Source organism: Macrobrachium rosenbergii, chromosome 12 (assembly GCF_040412425.1).
Source record: "Macrobrachium rosenbergii isolate ZJJX-2024 chromosome 12, ASM4041242v1, whole genome shotgun sequence".
Lineage (NCBI taxonomy): Eukaryota > Metazoa > Arthropoda > Malacostraca > Decapoda > Palaemonidae > Macrobrachium > Macrobrachium rosenbergii.
The window spans coordinates 8125080-8143000 of NC_089752.1; the positions used below are offsets into that span (position 1 = coordinate 8125080).

At 35.4% G+C, this 17921-nt stretch overlaps 2 long non-coding RNA genes across 2 annotated transcripts in view; both read right to left on the reverse strand.

Moving 5' to 3' along the window:
• LOC136844372 (uncharacterized) overlaps window positions 1-17921 on the reverse strand; it is a 190057-nt gene that overhangs the window by 17591 nt on the left and 154545 nt on the right. The window lies entirely within an intron of this gene.
• On the reverse strand, window positions 4076-4944 carry LOC136844199 (uncharacterized). The gene is made up of 2 exons (XR_010854759.1): window positions 4737-4944; window positions 4076-4597 (listed from the first exon to the last, which is right to left on the reverse strand). It is a non-coding gene; the product is annotated as an uncharacterized lncRNA (long non-coding RNA).

The window sequence follows — 17921 nt, forward strand, 5'->3', positions numbered from 1 at the left end:
GCGTTAAAGCTATACGTGGTAACAGCGAGCTTGGACAAACTGTTATCTTGATGGTTATGGCAAGCAAAATCAGGCTTGTTCAATGCACAGAAAGCAAAGAAAGAAGTCCTTCTAATCAGATAAAAAACTCGCATTTTTCCTAAGACCATAAAAATTAAACTATTCCAGATTTATAGTACACGACAGAGAATTCGAGAACCGGACCTACGAAAAAGTGAACAAAACATAACGTCTTGCTCTCGAGAAATCCACCAATAATAGCATCTACGGTATCTAGTACTGTCCAACCAAGACTGGCGTGTAAAACGCGCCCGCGGCGGTGAACGGGGAAAGTAAACGCTGGGACACTGATCTCACGGGGGGCCAGTGGATATTTGGCATTACTAATCATCTTTCGTATACTCTGAACTCTCGGTACTTTCCTTAATCCAGGACAGATTTGTAGTTGGACAAAAAAGAAAAAGTCCATTTACAGCATGTTTCTTATATATATATATATATATATATATATATATATATATATATATATATATATATATATATATATATATATATATATATATATATATGTGTGTGTGTGTGTGTGTGTGTGTGTGTGGTGTGTACGAGCGCGCGCACGTTACTTGTCAATGTGAATCATTCGATAACTAGATTATTCACTCTTTCTGTCTAGTTGTTTACGACGGCAGGTTCAATGAAGCCAAACAGGTTAAGTGTTACACCGGTTTAACCTACCAGGACCAACACGAAGCTGTCGAAAGTGCTCTTCTTATTTTCGAGAGAAAAACTACGCTTTAACTTAGTCCTGTCTCTGCCACCGTCTCACTAACTTCAACTAATGTCTCTCGGGCCTAAATGGTACCTATGAGGTCATTCAGCGCTGAAAAGGAAATTGACAGTAAAAGGTTTGAAGGGAGGAAAACCTCGCAGCTGCACTATGAATCAATTGTTAGGAGAGGGGTGTAAAGTAAGAAGAAGAAAGAGAATATGAGAGGAGGTACAGCAAAAGGAACGGAAGGAGTTGCAGCTAGGCCGAAGGCACGCTACTGTGCACTGACGGCACTAACCCCTACAGAGGAATAATCTTGCTAATCTTATCCTATTCGCGATTCAGTTTCAGTACCATGAGTTTCCCATTTTTTAAAATGTCATCGTTACAAAAACTGCTTAATGGAGAAGCATTAAAGGGTGCAGTACATAAGTCAGTGTTGGGCTCAGTAATACCTTCTGGGGGTAGTTGCGCAGAATCGATTTTATAACAAGGCGTATATGGCCTCTGTAAATTGTATAAAGTCATCTGTGCGAGTGCGTCCAGGGGACACCTGTAATTTCCTTTTTATCATTATTTGTTAGAAAAATTCCCTTAAAGCACTGCCCAAGGTCAAAACTTGACTACTAGGAAGTTATGTAGGGAAGCATTTTTAATATATATATATATATATATATATATATATATATATATATATATATATATATATAGTGTATATATATGTATATATGTATAATCTAAAAGTATTTGTAATTATGTTAATCACTAAAGCCATGTAACATTAATTCATACGCCAAAGGTACATATAATCACTGCTGGTATTCACGTTAAATGATCAGAATAATTAAGCTGTCACTTGCACTGAAGCATCTTTTTTTCTCGGATTGTGAAAGTAGGAACTGAGATTTATTACTCCGGACTCTTAATGAAGTTTCCAGGTGGTTTCAGGAAGAATTCAAGGTAAAGACCTTTAAAAAAAAAAAGAAAAAAGTGCTTACACCAGATGAGACAAACTAACGAAAAACTAACTTGGCCACCTATGAAATGACAGGAACCTCACCGAGTGCCTCTTTTTCTCTCTTTCACTATATTTCAATTTTGGAGAAGTACAAGAATCTTTGCCAAGTTCCTCTCGCTGGCTCTTTCTCTCTCTCTCTTAGGACATACTGAATTTGCTAAGTAATATATACCTGTAACATGATGCATATACATAATACGGAGCACTACCGGCTGCTCAGTAAGTAATAAATTCTAAATAAATTTTGCAACCTGGCCGAGGCTGTGAAATCGAATATGTCCTCCGACTGAGAGTTTCTTTAGCAGTGAACGGACTTCAAACAGTTATAGTTTCGAAAAAGAAACATACTTCTCAATTTTCCCATTGTATTACACACCTTGGCACCTCCATTTAATTTGTTCATGGCGACTTGACGTTGAGTTGAACGATACTAACACAAATTTTAGCGTATCCTTCGACCAAATGTTATTCTACTTGAAGTAAATTAAGGTTTTCCGTAGCATGGTCTGTCGCATGGTTGATCGTGTTAAGAAAGGACGCTAGTTCGAATCTCCCTTTGAACGAGGAAAACAAAAGAATAATTTTGGATTTCGGAGGTTAACCATATTGAGCAAGAACTGGAAGGGAAGCCAGACCTATGAGGTCATTCAGCGCTGAAACGGAAATTGACTGCAAAAGGTTTGGAATACTCGTATGTAACAGGAGTAAAACTTCGCAGTTGCACTATGAATCAACTGTTAGGAGAGGGTGGAAAGTAAGATGGAAGAAAGAGAATATGGAAGGAGGTACAGTAAAAGAAACGAAATGGGTTGCGGCTAGGGACCGAAGGGACGATGGAAAGAACCTTAAGTAATGCCTACAGTGCACCGCATGTGGTGCACTGGCGGCATTACCCCCCTACGGGGAGTTAGACCTTGCCCATGCCCACCGGAAGAGGTGAATATAACGAGCCGATTCTGAACAATCAAACGATTATAACATCATACCCATAATTACAAGTACTGTCTGATTATCGTGTATCTCTGTCAAATTCTGTCGAGCTCCGGGGGGCAGCACCTTTGATCTTTATGAGTCTCAGATAACGCCCGTCAGACCATCTCTTCCCCCCCATTTACGCCGTGAAAACTTAAGATTGTTTCCTTTTCTCTACAGCTAGGTTTTTAGAACTCACTTTCCACTTTTATTTTACCAAAAACTCTTCTAAAGTTGCATTTTTCAAGTGAGGTTTACTTCTAATTAAACTTCGTATTTTAGGACCTTCTTGGGAACATGCCAACACTGAAGAAATAGGCTGACTTAAACTAGCTTCAAACTGAGAGAGAGAGAGAGAGAGAGAGAGAGAGAGAGAGAGAGAGAGAGAGAGAGAGAGAGAGAGAGAGAGAGAGAGAGAGAGAGAGAGAGTTTTCTTTTTATGCCAACAGATCACAAATCTAATTACCCTCTTGTAACATACAGTTTTTTGTAGCAAATACAACTATTCGTTTAGTTTTATATTTTTATATCGACATTAATTTCCTATAATTATTTCAGTAATTTTATATTAATATCGTAATACTGTCTCTGATAATATCAGTTAAAGTAAATTGAGAATAATGTTTAGTTTTCATATTTATTTATCAATCTACTGTTTTTCTCAGATCGTTTTTCTTTTTGGCATTTATCGTAATAATAATAATAATAATAATAACAATAATAATAATAATAATAATAATAATAATAATAATAATAATAATAATAATAACCTGTTCCAACTTGAAGGACTTTAGGGACGTTTTCCGCTGTTAAAGGTCATGGGAAAAAAAACCACGAATAAAAAGTTCAGAATCGTTCACATCCTCCGCATGACCTCTGTACCTTGGCTGGTTGTCTTTGACCCAGTGATAAAAAGGGACTTGATCCACAGCCAAGAAAAAAAAAGGGGGTTTGGGAGAGGGCACAACAATCTGCAGATAATAAGTTTTTTGTTTTCAGGTCTTACCACTCAGATGCACTCATGTCTGTGCATGTGCGCAGGCGCGCTGAAGAACCCCCCCACACACATATATACACGTATATATATGTATATATATAATATATATATATATTTACATATATAAATATATATATAAATATATATGTACATATATATATGTGTGTAAATATAAAAATATATATACATATACATACGTATATATATACTGTATATATATGTATACACATACATACTGTCAAGCTTTTGATGGTAAATTAAGATGGAAGGTAATAGGCGCTTGGTACCTACACCTAATTACTAGAAAATAATAAGATGATTACAAAAATAAATTTATTAACATTAATTGACAAATACTAAGAAGAATGAGCTTAAATGAATTTAAATATTTACATATAGAAACTGAAAATTAAGTGAAAATAACAAAATGCAATGGATGACCAAGCTGGCTTAATCATGTGCATAATAACAATAAGGATTGAAAATAGGTAACATGGTTCCAGATCAGCGAGAATGGTTGCTTTAGTACACCAATCAGCAATGCAACTCTTGATTATGGCTACGTTGACACAAAAGGAAGAACCGGATTCGAGTGTCTAATAACAAAGTCTTCAATGCATCAGTAAAAAATCCAGGCTAGTAGTCACATGCCCCATGCACGGTCCTGCCACATCAAACATAGCCATAGCCTAGGTCGCTATTGTAGGTTCTGTCTCATAGGCCAGTTCACTGCCATGTGCCAAGTATCATAGGCCAATTCACTGCCATAGATTAGGTATCATGGGTCAATCACTGCCGCAGATTAGGTATCATATGTCAATCATTGCCGCAGATTAGGTGTCTGCAAAATATGAGTAACACCATAATAACATCTTAAAAGGCAACAATTATAATAGCACAGCAGTAAATAACACTAGTATAATGAGTAAAAGCAAACACTTCGCACAATAGTATAAATAGTATAAAAGATAATTTCTTACCATGTGAAAGGTTGTGTAGTTCCTAAGGTAGTGGCTTATGACTTTATACAATAAACCCAGGTAAACAACCTAAACCAAGGATTCCTGAATGACATCCACAACCAGCGCCATCTATTGGTAAGATGTTTGCTAAAGATATCCATGCCATCTATTGCTTAGAATAACACTATCATTTTAGAATTCTAGTTTTAAGAGAAATAACACTACCACCTGACACATACATACAGTACATTATATATATATATATATATATATATATATATATATATATATATATATATATATATATATATCACACATTACCACAGGTGAAAAATAAGAAACGGGGTGTAGGTCCTGACCGGTTTCGACTTTATTTCCAAGCCATTGACGAAGGACTGATGAATGAATCACGTACAAAAGTGATAATAATCATATATATATATATATATATATATATATATATATATATATATATATATATATATATATATATATACATATACATAGAGAGAGAGAGAGAGAGAGAGAGAGAGAGAGAGAGAGAGAGAGAGAGAGAGAGAGAGAGAGAGAGAGAGAGAGATGCACAAAAGAGCGGGGAACCCTAAAATACCCGTTTGTGACAACTGACGATTAAACTACCACAGTTTATACTCATTCTGTGTTAGTTTCCCTGGCCTCACTGTCATCCATTGCAGCTCACACAAGGCCCCTAGAGTGTCTTGCAAGTTTCTATCTATCTATTTACTGGTAAATGATAAAGGAAAAAATACGCAGTCAACAAATGTTCAGGTACACATTTTTAGTGTACTCCAACGCTCGAATTAAAGTTATGAAAAAAGCGAACGAAAGAAACTTCGTCGTTTTTCTGACGAACAATTTTACTCAACGACCAAAACAAAAGAAAAATCTGGCAGAAATGGAACACGTCAAGCAGGCAGCCTAAATAAGTTGCAACCAGTTCAGTGAAGCTGCCACTTTTTATACAGTTGATCTTTAGGAAACGAGCGTGGTTGGCTAAGTTTTATACTTCCTGAAAAGTGAGGCAGTGTTTCAAAATGAGTTAATAGGGTTTTGTATGAATATACAAATGAACAACATACAATTACGATATATATATATATATATATATATATATATATATATATATATATATATATATATATATATATATATATAAATTACATATATATATACATACATATATATATATATATAATATACTCATATATTGTATATATATATATATATATATATATATATATATATATATATATATATATATATATATATATATATATATATATATACATATATAAAACTGTGCATGTCACAAGTAAAACATGTACAACAAAGTTTCCTCTTTACACGTGATAATAAAAAATACAAAATAATAATAAAAGATAAAATTATAGTTTTAACCACGTCTCTCCTCCTTCAGCAATTTCTTAAACACTGACTTTCAAAGACAAGAACAATTAGTAGTGACCCCCTCCCAAACTACTGAACGACTGGTCCTTCTCTATTTCCTCCGAAGAAAAATAATATATCTACAGACCAATGTTTCAATCCTATATCTAAACAAGTAAAAAATGCGCAGAAGTATCTTCGGCGCAATCGAGTTTTCTGTACAGCGTGCAATGCTGTATGAAGCTCTCGATGTGCTGCAGTATGAAAGACCAGGAAGCCCTCAGTTGCTCCCCAGATGAGGTCAAGTAAAGATGCGTCGGCGGCTGGAGCCTCTAGCAGTGGCAGACGCACGATCCATGGCTAATCTTAACCTTAAATAAAATAAAAACTACCGAGGCTAGAGGGCTGCACTTTGGTATGTTTGACGATTGGAGGGTGGATGATCACCATACCAATTTGCAGCCCTCTAGCCTCTGTAGTTTTTTAAGATCTGAGGGCGGACAGAAAAAGTGCGGACGGACAGAAAAATAACTATCTCAACAGTATTCTTTTACAGGAAACTAGAAAGGAGGATTTAGTAACACAAACCTCCCATTTCGAATAAAATACCAAACGTTAGAGAAACTTGCAACAAACCAGAGTGGTGTGGGTCATGGGTGACTGATTTGATGGAATTGAGGTTGTCGAGCCAAAGCACTGGGGCACTTTCAGCCATTCAGCGCTAACGACAATGAAAAAGCCGGGGGGGGGGGGTAGGGGTGGTTGGACAGCCAGATAAAGACAGTCAGAAAATAAAGGAGATGATGAAGCTCAAGGATCTGAAGGTGCACTATGAAGAAACAGTTAGAGGTGATGGACAGCAAGATTGGGAAAAGAAGCGAGATAAAGTCATAGGCAAAACTGACGGTTTTACCCCTTACGAGTTATGGCGTAAGGTGCAATGAGTCAGCAATGAACGAGAGAAATAAAGTAAGAATAAGGCCTTAGCGAAACCAAAAATTATTCTTCACAGGAGAATCTGCTGTGCACGAATTCGTAAGACTTCTGACCGATAACATAAATACGCTTGAAGGAAGATGTAATAGACATCTAGCAATATGGTAATAAGCTAGTATTAAAGCGTCTTCGACCTTCACCTTTGCGACAAGATTTGTTCAACCCTCATCTGAAGCTTTACTTCCGGTAGTGTAACGCTTACAACCCTTATCTTCCCACCGCCACTTATTTCAACATATCAGTCAAAGCTATAAATGTGCACTGTGAGACGTGTTATTCACAGCTGTATTAAGAAAAACAAGTTTTGGAGTAATGCATCATGAAAATACGGGTAAAGTTAAAGGCACGCTTGCGCCCAATATAGTGGAGACCATTATTCGTTTTCCATAATGTGGGAGTAAAAGAGCATCAAGTAAAAAAAGTTGTAAATTGAAAATAAAATTCTGAATATGCACGCACTCGTATGAAACAAGACTCTAAGGTCATTCACTTGCTAAGCATGCTTTTAAGAAGAAGAAAGCCACTGTATGAAAAATGGAGAAAACAGAAACAGCATATCTAGAGTTGACACTGAATATAATCTAATAAATACAAATAAGTTAGCAGCATATACAGTATATAAGCAGAAGGGGAAGATTAAATAAGGCAAGCATATCAAGACATTGTGGATCACCGTCAATAAAACTGCCAAAATTACTGTTACCAGGAGTTTTACAGTACATAAGGCAACAAGGCCTTCTGGTAGGGATGCTGACACTACTAAATGAGTGACAGAAACTTGCTTGTGATAAAGTCACGGGTAAAAATAGTGTAAGTTCTTTATCGAATTAAGATTACGGGAGACGGTTAAACATGAAAGCTTCCGTTAAACATGTTGAAAAAAACTATTCCGACATCCAGGCAAAAGAAGCATGTTCCAACAATGGTATAGAGCATGAGAGATGACATCATTTATGTACATACATCTTTGTAGGTAGTGTTGGCGGGTGCGGTTTAAGCACTTACGTCCAACCAACTGTTTTTTTTTTTATATAAAAGACCAAACGCATGATTACAATACCTTTCAGCAACTAAATACACTGGAAAAAATCGAAGCAAGATTCTTCCTACTAATCATATTGACGCCTGAAATACAGAAATAGGAGGTTAATGCATGTTGACGGTACTTTTTCCCGCTTATCTAAGAGTTAAATTTTGTTAATAACTTGAGTGTGACCGTTCTTAACCATTGCACCTACAGTACGTTATAAACATTTGACAGTTAAGCCTTGACGATAAGAATATATATATTAAAATAATACTCCTTTTTTACACAGTTGCATAACAGGGGTCAAACCAACTCTTGCCTATCAGTAATTAATGGTACAGATTTTTAAAAAATCAAGTCCGTCGTCACGTGTGTGTGTGTGTGTTTTTTCAAAACACGTGCCTCTTCAAAGAACTCGTCTGGTATGAGCCAGTTTACGAGACTACTGCTGCTGTAAGTGACTTTAAATCGTGTTTTCTTTATTGACTTTCTCTTTCGACTTCAAGGCCTCCCTATGAACTATTTCAACTTGCATCACAACACTACGGTTTGTTACAAGTTATTGTTAAGGAGTTTAGTTTTGACACACGGCGTCAATGACCCAGACAACCACGACGCCAGAAAATCATCAATTACTTTCTTTCTCTTTATAAACGCGATCATGGTTGTTATTCCTACGATCGACTGGTTTTCTTTTTTATTCACTCTTGTGACTAGCACGATTGTTTTGCTTGTTACCTGTCCTCATGAATATTCTTTTATGATCACTGAAAAAAAACTCGTATCCACGAATGAGGAAGATAGAGTAAGCTTCCTAGATGTGTGATAAAGGCACATTAACATAGGTGTAAAGAAAAAAGTCGGTTAGACCTATTTGCAGTCTTTGATGATCGTTTGATTTAATAATGTCACAAAAAAATTAGCCTCATTTAAAAATCCTTAACCTATAACAAAATGGGCAATGATATTCAGAGTCGTCGAACTAATTACTTTGACATTGTTTAGGTGCAAACCTGAAATCACGCATTTTCGGTAAGGTGATATCACACAAACAAACAATTTTGACACCAGTCCTACCAATTGCGGCAAAGTAATACAAAATTTTGTGGCAAAACCCTAAAAGACGCCAGAGCGCATGCTTGCGTATCATCCACCGCTTTGGCGTATGAGCAACCCGCCCCCGGTGAACGAATAAGGAATGTGAACCGCTATTAAACAAGATATTTTTTGCCTTATAAAGGACGTGATGCCTTAATTTTTGAGATAGTCGCTTCCTTAATTCGTGGAGCAAAAGAAAAAAAGAAAACGAGGTAACAAAAGACATTAACTAAGTCATGGTACACCAAATATAATTAGTCTGTTTACTTTTTTTGGAAATCCAGGAAGTTTTTGAAGCTGAAAGCACTTGAACATAACATTCGTACCAACTGAGGTTTTGTCATTTGAATGACGTCACAGATAAGCTGTTTGACTTTTCAGTATTACGTCTCATTCTACCAAAATATTTTTTCATGTAACCCAAATTTTATTTCTATTAAAAGCTTACTGTCTTCAATCAAATCTACCATCTTTACTCCAAATATTATTCACACTTTATCCTTTCGTTTCATTCTTTTCAACCTTAGGATAATTTTAATAAAAAAAGGCAATAAACAATTTGTGTTATGTAAATTAGACCCTACACAGGTAATAACTGTTATGCTTGTCCTTATCGTTTTGGATTGAATATATCTGTTATAAATTTGTACCTCATAAAATAAGTGCATGCCAGGTAATATTCGGATAGTCCTGATACTTCAAATTATTACTTGCCATTTTGGTATCGATGTTACAGATGAAAATATTTGTGATAAAGGGACAGCAATATCAATATAAAGTAAAAAAAAAAAAAAGTGGGGTATACCCATCTGCAGTTTCTTGAAGATCATTTGATTCAATAATGCCATAAACAAATTAGCCTCATTTAAAAAACTTTCACCTACACCAAAGTGCGCAAAGCTGTTAATAAAAGTGTCACTGAACTAAGTTATTTTGGCATCGTTTACTGCACTGGTGCAAAACTGAAGTGGCGCTTATTCAATAAATCGCACATGCAAAAATAAGTGCGATTTTAAGTTTGTCACCAAACCTGCCAATAAAGACTAATTAATGCAAAGTTTTGTGTTCAAATGCTAAAAGATGCCAGAACGCACTCTTGCGTAACACCACTTCAGCGTATGAGCAACCCGCCCACGGCGAACGAATAAGGAATGTGAACCGCTACTAAACAAGATATTTTTTGCCTAGAAAGAGTACGTGCTGCCTTAATTTTTGAGACTCCTAGAGTAAAAAATAAAAAAAAGCGAAAAAGACATCTACCGACTCATGGTACATTGTATATATTTTGTCCGTTCACTTTTTTGGAAACCCAGGAAGTTTTTGAAGCTGAAAGCGCTTGAAAATAACGTGACCATTCTACCAAATGGGTTTCAGTCGCTGAATGACGTCATGCTGTTGGACTTCGCAATATTACGTCTTATTTATACTCGATATTTTTCTCTGTAATTAAATTTTTTATTATAACCTTTTTGATTTCAGTCAAAATCTGCTATCTTTACTCCTAAAATTTCTTTACTTATAACCTATCCTGTTATTTCATTCTTTTTACCTTACTGGTAATGTTATTGAAACAGGTAATAGATATTTCGTATTCTTACTTAGAATACGAATTATTTAGACCTTATTTTAATAAATATCCGGTTTATTTGACACCGGTTTTGGATTGAATATATATTATCTGTTCCACATTTGTATTTCATGAAGCAAGTGTACACCACGTAATTTGATACTTCAAATTGATACTTCAATTTCGGCATCGATGATACTAAGGAAAAACAGGTCACACACATAGCACGTCCAGGAGAGAGAGAGAGAGAGAGAGAGAGAGAGAGAGAGAGAGAGAGAGAGAGAGAGAGAGAGAGAGAGCCAGTGCGCATGCAGGGAGAAAGTGGCAGGTGAAACTTTACGAGTTTCCTGTCCCATGAAATCACCCATTAAGGAAAATCGTTAATATTTCTACACCAAAAGTAAGGAAAATAACCATGGACAGGTGTTGGAAATTTAAATTTACATGAGTATATTTAAATTTACTGGACTTTACTCAAGGCATTCTTTCAACTGAAATTTCAAATTCCCACAAGGTAACATCTTGCTTAAAGCATTTTTAATCAATAGGTAATATGCATTAAATACCTGCAAAATTAGGCAAAGAGAGGAGTTTTCAGTTCCTTATGAACCAGTAATACATGGTTGACCACAGAGGTTATTCGTGTCCTTAACCACCCTTTTAAATAGCAAATGATTAGAAAGGCATAGGTTCCCTGTAATTAGGACACTTCACGCATACGTCCAGATATAAGGAGGGTTATGTTTTCAAAAATTATATCCATCTGTAATAGATAAACAACGAACACACCTCCGTATACATACCGGCACATGAGAGAGAGAGAGAGAGAGAGAGAGAGAGAGAGAGAGGCTGCTTGACTCAAGCACTCTTTACAACCCCAGCTGATGCTATTTAGTACAGATTCACAACTGGGTCTACTGATGGACTAAGGGTGTCAGGATCAAACCCCTTACCTTGTATATACGAGTTCAGTGTTTTACCACCAAAAAGCTGAATCCACACACATAAGTATGCATACATAAATAAGTAAATAAGTCATTCTTGTGACCTTCACAAAAACTGAGGCCCTACATGTCGTTATCTAAGGCAATAAGGATTAGCGAACTATCAGAGCTTTCGTCCGTTATTGTAAGGTTGGAATGTTCAGGAAATCCCTTTTCCATTAGATAATGGCGGAGGAATAAACAGCTTCCTGATCCAACCCAAACACAACGATGATTAAGGAGAAAATTGGATAGATAATGTGTGGGGCGTCTTGAAAGAACGTTACAGGAATCATACATACATATAACTAAAGATGGGATTGACTAACTGACTGATTAATTAGTAGTTATTTGGACAAAATACCTGTGACAATTCCGTGCCCTGACAATGGAAGGAAAGAAAATAAAATTGCGCAGGAAACAGTTTTATGAAAGGCCGAAAATCGTCGAGGTCTTTATTCGTCCTACAAAAGTAATATCAATCTTCATGTTATCGTCATCAACAGTAAATATTAGTAGAGTCCATGAATGTCTTCATATTTTAGGCCGTATTGCAAGAAATTAATCACTCCTGAGTTTTTATTTCAGGTTATTTTGATGTAAAAAGTTTAGTCAGAAGTCTGTCAGACCGGCAAACTAATCAATGTTCTTCCTGGCTATATCCAGTTATCAAAAAGGCGGGAAAAAGGGAGGTCTGTACTAAGCCGAAGACGTAAGGCCGGCATCTTTGCTCCGTTTTAGTTTTCAAGCCGTGATATTTTCGATAATTTCAACCTTCTGTTTCTCTGCTTCCTCGTTATTTGTACAGAAACATCCAGTCCTCTTACTTGAGTCATTAAGCAAAAAACAGTTTCTGACATTTCTACGCCAATTTCATTCTAAAATACTTCAGAACACATATTTCCTCCACATTGCTACATCCTATGAAAAGCACCAGATTAAACATTTGATTTATTTATTTGCTGAGGTTTCTGTTACCAAGCGCCTCTTCTACTTGAACACCGAGAGCAGATGATTACTTAAGTTGTTACTTTCTATTCACGATGTTTCAAATAAGACGTCGTTGACCACTGCTGTTGTAACGACAGTTTACCATGCACATAACGCTATCAGTGATAAAGGATGACATTCTATTGTTAAAAATAAAAAAATTAATCTTTGTCATATACAAAATCTTTTTTTTTATGTGGAACCCAGCGGTATGTATACAGTACATTCTAACTTGCTATGAAATGCCAGTAAAAAAAAAAAAAAAAAAAAAAATATATATATATATATATATATATATATATATATATATATATATATATATATATATATATATATATATTCCAGAGGGAAACTGTGTTTTTATGTCTCCCAAGTACCAATCGCATTCCAGAAAGGTCAACAGATTCTAATTCTACCCAGGTAATTCCAGCTTATTCATCGGAGAATAAACTGGAAAGGGAAAAGGGGACAAAAAATCTTGGCTACAAAACATGGTACTTATGCTCTAAGTATTAAAAAATGGAATGGTGAGACCAGGTGCATACCTAAGGGTCACTTCCTGGTCTATTTTACGAAAAATGACTCTTTTTTTTATTAGTGTTTTCTCGTTGTGAATGTCTCTTGCTCTTGTGAACATCTCAATCCGTTTTACGTTTATTGATATTTAAATCCACAACCAATCATACTTGCTTTTTTGGGGTTCATTGTGAACCTCCTCCACTACTCTCAGCGGACCCCTAATCACTGTCAAACTTCATGAACTATTGCTAACACCAGGCTCTTGGGTTCTGTTGGATAAGGCATAAACCCTGAAGGTAATCCCCTACATTTTGTACGGGTCTGGAATGAATCCTACTGCAGAGTTAATGAGAAACATAGACTGGATTTATCAAGACAGGCCATCAACATAAATCACTCCTCTCTGGGCATCCTTTTTCGTCAATCCAGGACCCTGTTTTGGAACGGCGGTAAGTTTTTGTTCCTTTTAAAAAACAAACCATTTCCGTTTGCAGTCCTTTAAGACGGCTCTTCTAATGTATGTATCTGTTACAGTCAACATGCGTAATCAGTCATTACGCGTAATGACTGAAATTTCAGTCAGATAGCGAAATGCACTTAGGGGACATTTGATCCCCCCAGGAGCTAGTACTAAACACGGCGAAATACATTTGACCCCCCAGGGGCTAGTACTAAACACGGCGAAACAGTGTAGGTGACTCACTGTTTCGCCGTGTTTAGTACTAGCTCCTGGGGGGATCAAATGTCCCCTAAGTGCATTTCGCTATCTGACTGAAATTTCAGTCATTACGCGTAATGACTGATTACGCATGTTGACTGTAACATATCCACCCTTAGGCAGGGCATGCATTCCTTGCAGAACAAATGACAACTCAATACTGTAGGTATGTATTATAAATGCAGGTATCAATTTCGTGTAGGACAGATGATCAAACCTCGAATAAACTACTTAAAACTTCATACAGTTGTTTGATTTTAAGAAGTAAGTTTATATTATCTCAGTTCTATCACTGAAGCAATATCAACACGTGGAAGAGCATATTCCAACCCCAGAGTACGCCCCCACACAACTCTCTTGGAACACAGCTGGACGCAATATCCTGCGGTCGTAAACAGAAATTTAGGAAATCCACAGAGGGCAGAAGATTGTCTGATTACAAAAACCTGCTCTATGCAAGTTGTCCATGTACGGCAATTACGCCGCCGATTTAAGATGACATTACTGTCTGTGGGCTTAAATTCAAATGACTTCTAACTTTGCTAGTGGAGATATTTTTGTGCACTGCGGAATTTAACTTGACAATTAAAACAAAATTAGTTGTGATGTTTATATATATATATATATATATATATATATATATATATATATATATATATATATATATATATATATATATATATATATATATATATATATACACCCGCATACATACATACATACATACATACATACATACATACATATAGTATAAATCTGCTCCTTGGCGGGTCTGGAAAACATGAGCGAAGGAGTCACTGGATAGGATGGGCCTTGACATCCAAGAAGCAATAGAGTTCGCGCTAGATAGAGGCGAATGGTGCAATGTGTGGAGGGGATTCGAAATGTTCCTTGTGAGCCTTCTATGGAGAAGTATGAAGTAACTAGTATTGTGGAAGTTTTCTGCACAGGGGGTTTGATCCACGAATCAAGTTGAAGTGGTGAATTGGTAGGGATTGTTGTATTGCCTTTTCATTAGAGCTACCCACTTTCAGGGAACTGCGTAATCTTCATGTATATACATATATAATATATATACTGTATATATATAAATATAATTATATATACATATATATATATATATATATATATATATATATATATATATATATAATATATATATATATATATATATATAATATATATATATATATATATATATATATATATATATATATGTATATGTATATGTATGCCTTAGTAATTTTCACTGTCAATTTCAGTAAATTTAATGCATATTGGCTAACAATAATTACAGTATACGGGTCGGAAAATTGCTAGTACCCTTCCTCCTTGCAGAATAGTAACGACTAGCGAATGGTAACTGAGAGAAGTGCATTCCATTACGTAATAAATTTTATAGAGCTGGCACTTGATAATGATGCATCTAAGGGTTGGTTTCCCATTCCGATACAATGGAAATTGTGAAAATTTGCGGGAACGACATTCCATTTTTTGACATGATTACCGGTTGTACACAGAAAGCAGAGTAAATATGGTTCTAGAAGGGTGAATAGTAATGATTTATGTACTGTGAAGTCTTCGATATAAATGTATAACGATTATTCCTTTGGTCGTGCATTCCACAAATGGCGAATATATACGCTCTCTTTATATGGAATGCAGTGCACAAAGCACTCGCAGGCCACCTCCTCTAACGGAAAAAAGATTTATGAGTGGAATTTTACAAACACATATGCATATATATATATATATATATATATATATATATATATATATATATATAAATATATACACACATATATGTATATATATGTGTGTGTGTGTTTGTAAAAAATTTCTTTTATATATATATATATATATATATATATATATATATATATATATATACACACATACACATATACATAAGCCTCTTGAATATTATACCAAACAGACAATACAAATATCCGTTATGTAACAAATAGAAAAGTTAATATTCTACAACAAATTAAAAAGAATGGACTGAAGGCACTCAATTTATATTAAAAATATCAAAGCCGTATGAATTACATGTTAACTAATTACGACTGCAATTAGAAAAAGCCCTCCAAAAGCACCTATTTTCAGAGTTTTTTTTTGTAGCAACTAAAATTGCTTATACGAACAATGCAATGATTGATGCTATTTTGTACTCGGCAACAATTAGAATTTTCAGCCAAATAAGATTCGTTAATCATTGAGAGTAAGTTATAAAAAATAATCTTTATTCTGCATCTGCAGATGGAGTCTGGACGCCAGGGACTCATTATTTTGCTGTGAAATTCCAAAACCCTTAATTCTAGAGTTTTCTTGTTTTTTTACCGAAGCCGTTCTGGACGTTAAAATCTAGAACTGGGTGTAAATAAAATAACTCCCACATCCTTGGAGTGACCTTTGCAAACTGCATTTTCACTAAAACCTATTTCCTCACATATGTCCAACGACAGAGATGTAATAGTGTCAAGGTTATCATCTAAGAAAAAAAAAATCAATTACTAGACCAGCTTGTGTGGGTTCTGGAAGATAACCATCTTAATGACTGGGGTCTATCGCAAAAGTGGTACAATTATTTACAACAAGAGGGTAAACGACAGTAATATCACCAATTACCTCGAGGCTTGGTAACAATCACTAATCGAATCTAGCTTTTAGTTATTTAAGATCAGCAGCTAATTGAAGTTTCATTAATTTCCTTAAATCCAAATGCTAATCTCGCTCTGAAGTAAATAACGAGAATATAGTTATATACTTGGGTGGAAAGAGAATATGAAAGGAGGTACAGTAAAAGGAACGAAAGGGGTTGCAGCTAGGAGACGAAGGCACGCTGCACAGAACCTTAAGTAATGCCTACAGTGCACCGCATGAGGCGCACTGAAGGCATTACCCCTATGGGGTTTAGTTATTTAAGATCAGCGGCTAATTTAAGTTTCAACAATTTCCGTAACTTTCGACATATAATATTGCAATAAACGCTAAACTCGCTCTGAAGTAAATAACGAGAATTTAGTTATATATACTTGGGTGCTTACAGAAAATTTTACTGTACAGATCAGTCAGTTCTGAAGCTTAGGCGAGGTACGTAAAACAAACTGCAATGAGGCACAAGTGATAGAGGCAGGCCTGGTAAAAAGTGGTCTATTGATACCTGATGTCGATAAACTTTCCACGATAAAAAGTAGGAATACTGGCGACTCGATTCCTGAGAGTTTATGATGTGAATCACCTCCCGGTCAAAGTGTTTGCTTGTTAACGGCCCCGTTTTCTCTGTAAGCAATGCAACACAGAGGTGTCGTTCTAATTATAAAGATACCTTTTCCTTTCAGCTTCAGTTGATTTTTTATCATTTATTTATCTGTTTTCTTCTCCTTTTTATTTTTCAATTACAGGCCTCCTCTTCAGTAAAGTTGGCTTTCGAAGTCAGTGACATTTTATGCATGTTCGATATGCATGCTTGCTAGTTCTGTATAATTAATAATAATAATAATAATAATAATAATAATAAAATAATAATAATAATAATAATAATAATAATAATAATAATAATAATAATAATAATAATAATAATAATCATCATCTTTTATGAGATAAGTGTCCAGTTCCTATTTATGTGAAGCCTTTCGCTTTCAATTTCATAACCACCTCGTCAATATTGGAAACCTCTCTTCTTAAATGTTTACAAAACAATCAAACTCTTTTTCTGTCTGCAAATTAAAAAGTTGTCAAGGTGTTACTTTCGTTCAAAACATGTACATCATCTTGTGGCTACTTATTAGCAAAACAGGACTCTCTTATAATACACTGTCAGTTCGTGATGAAATGTATAGTGAAACACAGACACAATTATCCATAAAAAAAAACAGCGAAAAACATGGGGGAT